Here is a 12,361-nt window from a genome sequence, read left to right on the forward strand (position 1 = left end):
ACAGTATTCCTGAAACACTTTATAAAATGAAATATGCCTGTTCTTGGTATTATGAGGTAGTGTAGCCCTATCACAGGAGTGGGCAATAGTTTTGGCTCAGGGGCCACTTTGTGGAAGCAGTGGTTAGTGGAGGACCACAACTTTTAAAATGATATCATTTTTGCATTTCAAAAAAGTTATAAATTGTTTCATAAAAATTCTGGCTGTCTTGGTGCACCATGCAAAAACCATTAGCAGGCCACATGTAGCCCGTGAGCCACTATTTGCCTACACCTCTTCCATCTTATTGCAGTGTTGTATGACTGATCATAGAAACTGTAACAATTTTGTGTAGTATCCTTGATAAGTGGATTATTACTTGACTGAATTAAAATAATTGTGTGGATTTTATACTCATATGTTTCAAAGAAATGCAATGTACAAATTAATTTTATATTATTATAAAAGTGTTAAGAATATGTCAGAGACTTTGTTGTACAGCAGAGAAATAGTTGTTTCATTTGATAAGTTCCTGAAGTTTGTCCTCAGCAGTAGTAGTAAAATGTTTTGCACAATGGGTAATTATTAGCATTGCAGATGTGTTCCTCACCAAATCGCACAACTGTATGTGAATATATAAGGAGTTGTCAATGCCTCTGTAAATGAATCATAAGTATAACAACTTAATTCATGCAAATCCTAGTTGACCATACATGCAGAAATGTTACTCAGTTAATGGAATTCAGTGTGCCAAAGAGGCCCAAGTACAGTGAATTTATTTGGACATTTGCAACTTGATTCTGTTAGTGCTACCTTTTTACTCTTCTTTGCCAACTGTGAGGTAGTGTATGTGTAACAGAAATGACAGGAGTTTTGGGTCATGAGGCTGTTACTATACATGGAGGCAAAAAAGATCTTCAAGGTTTTACAATCTCCATCATGCACAACCATATTCTTTACCATCATCAAGCAACCAATTGCAAGTCTGATGCCTCGACGAAAATGTCTACAGCAGGTGCTAGCACATCTACACTCCTGCAGCAACCAGTAACCAAGTATTATACTTCAATGCAAACTCCCAGTGCAGATGCTAGCACATCCACCTGTGCTTGTAGCTGCATCTGTCAAGACACTATTGGTCTACATACTGGCATTTCAACGACTGGCATTGAGTTTAAAGGAAAACCAGGTGACTTCTGCTCTAAAATGAACGCTGATCACAAGATACCTATGTCTACTTCTTTACCACTCTCCCTAAGGAAAGGAAAAACATTGAGCTGGAAGACCATACCTAAAAATCATGATGTTGAACCACCTAACAATAATGCTTCAGTAACATCTGATGGGAGGGACTGTCCAGTGGATGTAGGCATATGTTTGGATAATCCACCAAGCCCATCTACCCCTCCTCCTAACATTTTGAACTCCTCTCCTAAGCACAGCATTTAGTCAGCATTAAACTCTGTGATTAAATTGGCTCTCATTCTTCAGTGGAATGTGAACACTTACAGGACACATTTAGAGGAATTAAAGCTGCTTGTTTAAGAAAAGCCTGCATGCTTAAGCCTTCAGGAGACATAGTTCAAAGCCACAGATAATTCTGTATTGCCACGATTTAATGTTCACGGGAAGGATGACCTAATTGATGAATAAGCAAATAGTGGCTTAGCTGTGTACATCAGTGAAACACACTACTATTTGCCCATCACCCTCCACACTGTTTAACAAGTGGCTGTAGGAGCAGTAAATGTGCCATATCGCCTTATAATATACATTCCACTGCAGGAACCTCTTTACAGCACAGCACTTACTGATCTCATGCAACATTTTTGTTACTGAGTGACATCGATGCCTGCCATGTTCTCTGGGGCTCTTCTATCATCTGCTCCAGGGATCAGATAATTGAGAGGCGACTGGTGTCAGAGAATATCTGATTGCACCCATACCCCACTTTACGGCATAGATACAAACCGCAAACATTGGTCGTAAAGCAGAATGCAGTATAACAAATCAATAATGTCATTAGAGCAGTTCCAACTTTTTGATAAAATAATATAGTCTTTTGTTCATAAAGAAAAATGCTTAGTTAGTAAATGAACGTACAAAACAATATAATGATAAACATAAATCCAAAAAATAAAAATGAAATTAAAAATTGTGTTGTATTTATACATATAATAAAAAGGGTTTAGAAACTGTTTTAATCTAATGACAAAGATTAACATAAGGAATCAATAAGCTATTATATTCTACCATCGCCACTTTCTGCTTTTTTGGGTTGGCCCAGTTTAAAATATTGGTGCGGAATTGTCTACTTCGCTTTGCTTTCTGTCTCTTTCAACAGTATTTTGTAATAGACAATGGATGAGTTTACTCCTTTAAACACTTTAGCACTGAATTCTTCATTGGGACCATTCTGAGGTAGGCTGTTCATTCCCTGCTCAATATAAGGAAGCACATTTGACAAGTTCTTATCAGTTATCTGTTGGCACACAGCAGGCTCCGTCTCTGGCTCGTCATCATGTGCTCGTTCTGTTTTGAACTGGATCAGTTCCTCATTTGAAAGAGGTTATCTGCCAGCACCTAGAAGGTCAGTCATATCATCTTCTTCCAAATCTTCGGAACGAAGATGGCCTCCTAAGTTTAATATGTCTTGTGGAGTATCTGAAGGAGAATCGCCTTTAGGTTTGTTAATTTTAATGCATTCTAGCCAGATTCTTTCCAAGATTGGTGCACATCGGGACACTCCACTCATTGAGACATCGAATGCTGCTTAACCACAATAAATATGCATATTATTTACAATCATATTGACAACTAGCTGTATCCATCCACAGTTTGTTGTGGTTCAGTCTGCTTAAATGGAAAAGAAAGAAAAGATAAAGTACACATTTGTAATATGTGTAGGAATTAGATGTATGTCCTAATCTCATTCCCTCCCATTCTGTACTAGTAGTCTAATCATAAACCAATAAGCCATAAATACAACTTACCTGTTTCCTAAAACCGTTTCAGTAATGTATATGTTAAAAAGTGCATAGCTTATATGTGTCTAAATGTTTATTGCCATAATGTGTAAAAATTTGAACTAAATCAAAAGATGCTTTTGAGAAGTTTAGTAACAATGTTTCCCCCCTTTATGTTTATGTAAAGAAAGTTCTGATTAAGAATTACTAAGTACTTAGGTAGAAAGGAGACGACTCATGGAAAGGCAGGACCGCTGTGTCACTGATAGGTACACAAACAAAAGATACAGAGTGCTTTACTAGCTTTCAGAATGAACTTCCTTTCTTAAGCTTGTAGGACACACACACACACACACACACACACACACACACACACACACACACACACACACCTCCCTACATTGTGCTCAGTTGACTGCCAGTCTATACCGGCCCACAGAGAGTGTATTGAGGTGAGCTGGGAGTGTAGAGTGGAGTGAGATGAGGGATGGAGAGAGGCTGGAGGCAGGGAGAGGGTTGCGGAGAAGTGTCTAGCGGCATGTGGGAGATTGGGGAGCCATTGGTGGGCGAGCTAGGGGTCCAGGTAGAGGGGGCAAGTGCCAGATGGCTGGGCACGTGATTTCATAGACTAGGGCATGAGATAGCAGTGCACAACTATCTGACACGAATTGGTGCAGGGTACTGGGGCAGAGGATGGTCTCACACACACACACACACACACACACACACACACAAACACACACACTATTGGGTGATGGGGTGGGTGGACAGTGAGTTACCTTAGGTTAAGGAAGCATGGGATGCACTCCTACGGATAGCTCCCATCTGCACAGCTCAAAAGAGCGTGTTGTAGTGGGGAGGCTCTAGATGGTACAAGTTATGAAGCAGCCATTGAAATCTCGCATATTGTGCTACTGTGTGGTCCAAGTTGTTTTTGGACATTCTTCCTATTTGACAGCTGGTTGGTTGTCATCCCAATGTAAAATGCTGTGCAGTGGTTGCAGCAGAATCTGGTATATAACATGGCTGCTTTCAAAGGTGGCCCGGCCTCTAACAGGGTTCGATAAGCCTGTGATGGGACTGAAGTAGGTGGTGCAGGGTGAGTGGATTGAGCAAGTCTTGCATCTAGATCTTCCACCGTATTATTATCCCTGTGCCAGGGGAGAGGGAGTGGCATAGGGGTGCACTAAGATGTTGTGGAGGTTGGGTAGGTGGCGGAACACCACTTTTGGGAGGGGATGGAAGATTCTTGGGTAGGATGTCCCTCATTCCAGGGCATAATGATAGGACGTGGTTCAGTCACTCCAGTCCCAGATTGTATTGGGTGACAGGGGGGGTGTTTCTTTGTGATCGGTTCTTGCAACGGATGTGAGAATCAGGTGTGTGTGGGGATATAGCATGGGAGATGTATTTGTGAATCAGGTCTGGAGGGTATTGCATGTATGTGAAGGCCTTTATGAGAACTACAGCATACTGGACGAGGAAGTCCGTATCACTACAGATGTGTCCACCTCGTGTGGCCAGGGAGTATGGGAGGGAATTTTTGCTTTGGAAGGGGTGGAGCTGCAAAGTGCAGGTACTGTTGATGAGTGATGGGTCTCATGTGGACTGAGGTATGGATGAAGCCATCTTAGAGGAAGAGATCGATATCTAGGAAGGTGGAATGACAGGTGGAGGAGGACCAGGTGAAGTGGATGAGAGGGAAGGTATTGAAGTTGTGGAGGAATTAGGAAAAGGTGTCCTGGCCTTGGGTCCAGATTATAAAGACATCAGCAATAAACCTGAAGCAGACCAGGGGTTTGGGGTTTTGGGAAGCTAGGAATGTTTTCTCTAGGTGGCCCATGAAGAGGTTGGCATAGGACAGTACCATAAGGGTGCTCATGGCTGTACTCCAAACTTGTTTGTATACCTTCCCTTCGAAGCTGAAGTAGTTATGAGTTAGGATGTAATTGGTTAGGTGTATGAGGAATTAAGTGGTGGGTTTGGAATCTGCAGGGTGGTGGGAGAGGTAGTGTTCAATTGTGGAAAGACCATGAGTGTGAGGCATGTTGGTCTATGAGAAGGCTGCATCTACAGTGACAAGTAGGGATTCAGGACATACGGGTGTGGGGATGGTGGAGAGCTAGTGTAGGACGTGGTTGGTATCTTTAATGTGGGGTCTAGGTTTTGGACAATTGGCTGCAGATGTTGATCAACAAGGACTCAGATTCTTTCAGTGGGGGCGCTGTAACCAGCCATAATGGGGCACCCAGGATTGTCAGGTTTGTGGGTTTTAGGAAGCATGTAGAAAGTGGGTGTGGGCTGTTGTTGGGGTGAGTAGGAAGATGGATTCGGGGGAGCGGTTCTAGGAAGGGCCTTAGGATTTGAGCAGGGATTGGGGGTTATGTTGAACTTCTGGGATGGGGTCACTTTGGCAGAGGGTGTTGGACAACTGGCAGAGGCCCTCTGCCAGGTAGTCACTCCGGTTCATTTTCATCACATCAGTGGTGGAACCTTTTGTCTGACAAGAAGATGATCAGCTCAGGATCTGCTTTTAGGCTGTGTAGGGCAGTCCTTTCATCTTCTGAAAGGTTGTTGTTCTTAGGGAGGGACCTGGGGAAGGATGGTGAGACCATGTTGGAAATTAGTAATTCCTGGAAGGTGACCAGGGGATGGTTAGGCCAGAGTGTGGGAGGGTCCTGGTTGGACAGTGGTACAAATTTTTATATTAGATACATATGTTTATGTATTGCATGTGTTAAAAAATATGCATATATTAAACAATTAGGTATCTAAAAAGGTGCCAGTAGTAGAATTCAATATTGTGTCAAAATTTCAAATCAGCCTGTCCAGAGCTTTTGGAGATTAGCAATTTTGTACAAACCAACATTTACATTTACATTTCCCCTTTATTACATACACTATGTGATCAAAAGTATCTGGATACCTAGCTGAAAATGACTGACAAGTTCGTGGCTCCCCCCATTGGTAATGCTGAAATTCAATACAGTGTTGGCCACCCTTAGCCTTGATGACAGCTTCCACTTTTGCAGGCATATGTTCAATCAGGTGCTGGAAGGTTTCTTGGAGTGTTGCACTGAGGAGAGGTATCGATGTCAGTGGGTGAGGCCTGGCATGAAGTCAACATTCCAAAACATCCCAAAGGTGTTCTGTAGGATTCAGGTCATGACTCCGTGCAGGCCAGTCCATTACAGGGATGTTGTTGTCGTGTAACCACTCCGCCACAGGCTGTGCATTATGAAAAGGTGCTCGATCGTGTTGAAAGATGCAGTCGCCATCCTCAAATTGCTCTTCAACAGTGGGACACATCAATGTTGGGCTGTACTGTGATAGTTCCACGCAAAACAACAAGGGGTGCAAGCCCCCTCCATGAAGAAACACTACCACACCATAACACCATCGCCTCCGAATTTTACTGTTGGCACTACACACTTGGGCAGATGACGTTCACAGGGAATTCGCCATACCCACACCCTGCGATCGGTTCGCCACATTGTGTACCGTAATTCGTCACTCCACACAACGTTTTTCCACTGTTCCATCGTCCAATGTTTACGCTCCTTACACTGATCGAGGCATCGTTTCACATTTACCGGCGTGATGTGTGGCTTACGAGCAGCCGCTCGACCATGAAATCCAAGTTTTCTCAACTCCCGCTATACTGCCACAGAATTTTACTGTTGTCACTACACACACTGGCAAATGACGTTCACCGGGCATTCGCCGTACCCACACCCTGCCAATCGACTGCCACATTGTGAACCATGATTTGTCACTCCACGCAACATTTTTCCACTGTTCAGTCGTCCAATGTTTATGCTCCTTACACCAAGCGGGGCGTCATTTGGCATTTACCGGCATGATGTGTGGCTTATGAGCAGCCACTCGACCATGAAATCCAAGTTTTCCCACCTTCTGCCTAACTGTCATAATACTTGCAGTTGATCCTGATGCAGTTTGGAATCCTGTGTGATAGTCTGGGTAGATGTCTGCCTATTACACATTACGACCCTTTTCAGCTGTCGGCAGTCTCTGTCAGTCAACAGACGAGGTCGGCCTGTACACTTTTATGCTGTACATGTCCCTTCACGTTTCCACTTCACTGTCACATTGGAAACAGTGGACCTAGGGAAGTTTAGCTGCGTGGAAATCTTGTGTACAGACATATGACACAAGTGACACCCAATCACCTGACCCCGTTCAAAGTCCATGAGTTCTGCGGAGAACCCCATTCTGCTCTCTCACAATGTCTAATGATTACTGATGTCGCTGATATGGAGTAACTGGCAGTAGGTGGCAGCACAATGCACCTAATATGAAAAACATATTTTTTTGGGGTGTTATTCGGATACTTTTGATCACATAGTGTATGTGTTACTTATATACCAGATGTAACAACAAAAAGTGAATTACTGACAAAATTATTTAATTGGATAGATAAAAAATCAACTCACCAAGCGCCAGGAGAACACATACATGAAAGACAGTTGTAACTGGCAAGTTTTCGGAGCCAGTGGCTCCTTCTTCAGGCAGAAGGGCTGAAGGGGAAGGAAGAGGGGTGAAGGAAAAGGACTGGAGAGGTCTAGGAAAATGGGTAGATTTTGGGAAAGTCAACCAGAACTGTGGGCCAAGGGAGACTTATCATATGAGATGATAATCAGTCTTTCCTCCTCGTCCCATACGGTAAGTCTCCCCTGACCTGCGGTTGTGAGTGACTTTCCCAAAATCTAACCCTTTTCCTAGTCCTCTACAGTTCTTTTCCGTCACCCTTCTTTCTTCCACTTCAACACTTCTGCCCGAAGGAGGAGCGACTGGCTCTTAAAACTTGCCAGTTACAACATTCTTTTATGTGTGTTCTGCCGCCACTTGGTGAGTAGATTATTTATCTATCTAATTAAATAATTATATACCAGATGGCGTTCCAGTAGTAGTTATGTAAAAATACTTGGTTTTTTGACAAGCAATGTCGGGCCAAAATTTCCAAGTAATCCATGAACAACTTTTGGAGGTTTGAGATTTTGAAGAAATGTATATCTGCATTTGTACTGAAGTAGAAACTCTAAATGTTCCTAATCATAAATCACCAAAATATTTTGACTGGATGCTTTGGAATTTTGACACAATGTTGTATTGAAATACATGAGCATTTTTGTATACCTATTTTGTAATGTACCAGGCGTGTTTTTTAAGTGAGGTCCAATTGAACGTAAGTACACAACGAAAGGTTATTTCAAAAAAGTAAATTTATTTTCAGAAAGTACATACTTCACTCTATGTTTCGACATAGTTGCCAAGTTTGTTGAAGCACTTGTCATACCTCTCAGCCAATTTTAAAATACCCTCTTCATAAAAACCTGCCGCCTGCTCCAACAACGAAGAGTTCACTGCCATTTTCAAGTCATCGTCATCATTGTAACGGTTGCCACTGAGGTGTTGTTTGAGGTGGAGAAGCAGATGGTAACCACTCAGTGCAAGACCAGGACTGTAGGGTGGGTGGTCTAAAACTTCCCAGCCAAAACTGTCCAATAAATCGCGGGTCTGACCTGCAGTGTAAGATCTTGTGTTGTCATGGAGAAGGAAAATTCCCTTTGTCAGCATGCTGCCTCTTATATTTTGAATCGCTCTGCATAGCTTTCTCAGGGTTTGACAGTATGCTTCTGCATTGATAGTGGTTCCTCATTGTGTGAGGTCAACCAACAAAACACCAAGCCTATCTCAAAACACCAACACCATGATTTTGCGCTGGGACAGAGTCTGTTTGGCCTTCACCTTTACAGGCTAGTGTGTGTCTCCATTCTATGCTCTGTTGCTTCAATTTGGGCATGATATGTGAAACCCATATTTCATCTCCAGTTATGATCTGACTCAAGAAACCGTCACCTTTTTCGTGATAATGAGTCAAGAACTTCATCGCAGACTCAAATCTTTGGTTTTTGTGGTCCTATGTTAGGAGTTTCAGGATCCAATGGGAGCACAGTTTCCTAAACTTAAGATGTTCAGAAACAATGACTGATCTCAACACATCAGGAAATTCGTTTGAGAGACCTGTTATTGTGAAGTGCCTGTTCTCATGAACCCTGGCTTCAACTGAAGCCATCAAATCATCTGTGATCAAAGAAGGGCGACTGGAGCAGTCCTCATCATGGACGTTATCACGGCCATCTTTGAATTCTTGTACTCACTTATGCACTTTTGTTTTCACTCATAACTATCACCGTGCACTTCGCAAATCTGTCGATGAATTTCTGCAGCAGACAGGTTCCTTGCTGACAGAAACAGTATCACTGAGCGAACCTCACACGCAGTGGGCGAGTTGATAGTCTTAAACTTTTCAAAACACAGAACATAACCATACAAGTCAGCTACAGAGCTGAAATGAAGCACAATTGTTCCTGAGGCATGCCGGTACACTACGCATGATCTTGTTGCGGTATGCACGCGAACTACTAGTGTCTACAACAAAACGGACCTTACTTAAAAAACACGCCTCTATTATAAATATAACAATAGGGAAACAATTTTACCAAAAATCTCTCTCTCTCTCTCTCTCTCTCTCTCTCTCTCTGTGTGTGTGTGTGTGTGTGTGTGTGTGTGTGTGTGTGTGTGTGTGTGTGTGTGTGTGTGTGTGTGTGTGTGTGTGTGTGTCTGTGTGTGTGAAAGAAGTAGGTATCTAAAAACACTCCTGTATTAGAATTCAACGTTGTGTCAAAATTGCAAAGCAATCAGTCAAGAACTTCCGAAGATACAAGATTTTGAACAAATGAACATTGACATTTCTATTTACGAGGGCAGTTCAATAAGTAATGCAACACATTTTTTTTCTGAAACAGGGGTTGTTTTATCCAGCATTGAAATACACCAGGTTATTCCCCAATCTTTTAGCTACACAACTCTATTTTTCAACGTAATCTCCATTCAATGCTACGGCCTTATGCCACCTTGAAATGAGGGCCTGTATGCCTGCACGGTACCATTCCACTGGTCGATGTCGGAGCCAACGTCGTACTGCATCAATAACTTCTTCATCATCTGCGTGGTGCCTCCCACGGATTGCGTCCTTCATTGGGCCAAACATATGGAAATCCGACGGTGTGAGATCGGGGCTGTAGGGTGCATGAGGAAGAACAGTCCACTGAAGTTTTGTGAGCTCCTCTCGGGTGCGAAGACTTGTGTGAGGTCTTGCGTTGTCATGAAGAAGGAGAAGTTCGTTCAGATTTTTGTGCCTATGAACACGCTGAAGTCGTTTCTTCAATTTCTGAAGAGTAGCACAATACACTTCAGAGTTGATCGTTTGACCATGGGGAAGGACATCGAACAGAATAACCCCTTCAGCATCCCAGAAGACTGTAACCATGACTTTACCGGCTGAGGGTATGGCTTTAAACTTTTTCTTGGTAGGGGAGTGGGTGTGGCACCACTCCATTGATTGCCATTTTGTTTCAGGTTCGAAGTGATGAACCCATGTTTCATTACCTGTAACAGTCTTTGACAAGAAATTGTCACCCTCAGCCACATGACGAGCAAGCAATTCCGCACAGATGGTTCTCCTTTGCTCTTTATGGTGTTCGGTTAGACAACGAGGGGCCCAGCAGGAACAAACCTTCGAATGTCCCAACTGGTGAACAATTGTGACAGCACTACCAACAGAGATGTCAAGTTGAGCACTGAGTTGTTTGATGGTGATCCATCGATCATTTCGAACAAGTGTGTTCGCACGCTCCGCCATTGCAGGAGTCACAGCTGTGCACGGCCGGCCCGCACGCGGGAGATCAGACAGTCTTGCTTGACCTTGCAGCGATGATGACACACGCTTTGCCCAATGACTCACCGTGCTTTTGTCCACTGCCAGATCACCGTAGACATTCTGCAAGCGCCTATGAATATCTGAGATGCCCTGGTTTTCCGCCAAAAGAAACTCGATCACTGCCCGTTGTTTGCAATGCACATCCGTTACAGACGCCATTTTAACAGCTCCGTACAGTGCTGCCACCTGTCGGAAGTCAATGAGACTATACGAGACGAAGCGGGAATGTTTGAAAATATTCCACAAGAAATTTCCGGTTTTTTCAACCAAAATTGGCCGAGAAAAAAAATGTGTTGCATTACTTATTGAACTGCCCTCGTATATAGATGTGCTTCCAGTTCAACCCAAAAATCTTTGGAACAAAAAAAGGATGCACAGAATCAATCTGCAAACAATCTCTTCAAACGTTTTTGCAGTGAGACACACACTTTGCTGTCAACGAATTGGGTATTTTTGTTCAAACTAATCTTCAGAACTGGTTCCAAAAAATACATAGTATGGGACATAACTGTGCATGCAATTACAAGGCACAGTGGCGTATTGTACTCCATAGATGCACATGGAGGCACAGGCACATCTTGTTTCATTTCACTTATTTTTGCAAGGGTACACTCACGAAAAATGTTCTGCTGGCAATTGTATTATCTGGAATTGCAGGAATTATTTTGACCAGTGGTCAAATGGTGCCTTTAGTGCTTGAATTGCTATTGCATATGCAAATCACAGAGATACCAAGATGCAATTTCAGAAAAATTCAGCAGTATGTAAAATACCCCAATCATATCAACTTATTATATAGAATGAGTGTACTATGGCGCACAGAAAAAGCATTGGCAGCACTTCACCATACAGACAAAAATTTAAGAGGAAACCAACAGCTCTTTGATGGTGCACATTTATTGTCTGGTAGTATACCAGTTATACCGTATTCAGCAGCCACTGATGAAGTTAATACATGTCTCAAATCATCAGTTTTATGATGACAAGTACAGAAATTGACTTTGAAATCCAATATGTGTGTATAACTACAACATGAGACCTACACTAAAATTCACGCAGAATGTTTGTTGGATATTGGGAATGGGAAAATGACAGTCAATGAATCCACACAGTGTATCACACTGCCAACAAACTACTTATAAATCACAGCGACCACAGGTGCATTTATTCACAAAGTTTTCCCAAATATCACATAAAATTACAAAAAATCGTGTTTATTAGCAGCCAAAACTGGCAGCATTAGTGCCACCAATTTCAACACTCAAACCAAAATACCAGGCAAAGTGACAACATATCAGTCCATCGATAACACAGAATTAAGATGGTATGTCAATTTTTTCAGTCCTTGAATTCACTTGATTTGCCAGGCATGCTGCCACACACTTTATAACATTGAAAATTTGTGTGTCTATCGTTCTCTGAAAAATAAATTCACTATGACATTACAGTGATATAAGGCTTTTGTGAAAAGATTATGGACAATGTCACTGGAGCTAGAATTTTAAATGGAACACAGTAGATGATGTCCTCTTACCATATATCCCAATGATTCCAAAAGATATGCTATTCAAATGAAACATTTTTGTTTCTGGTGCAACTCTCATTTGCGGTA

General features: G+C 42.4%; 1 protein-coding gene across 3 annotated transcripts in view; it reads left to right on the forward strand.

Moving 5' to 3' along the window:
* LOC126161650 (BRCA2-interacting transcriptional repressor EMSY-like) overlaps positions 1 to 12,361 on the forward strand; it is a 331,217-nt gene that overhangs the window by 256,970 nt on the left and 61,886 nt on the right. The gene's annotated exons all lie outside the window — the stretch shown is intronic.

This window comes from Schistocerca cancellata, chromosome 2, assembly GCF_023864275.1.
Source record: "Schistocerca cancellata isolate TAMUIC-IGC-003103 chromosome 2, iqSchCanc2.1, whole genome shotgun sequence".
NCBI lineage: Eukaryota > Metazoa > Arthropoda > Insecta > Orthoptera > Acrididae > Schistocerca > Schistocerca cancellata.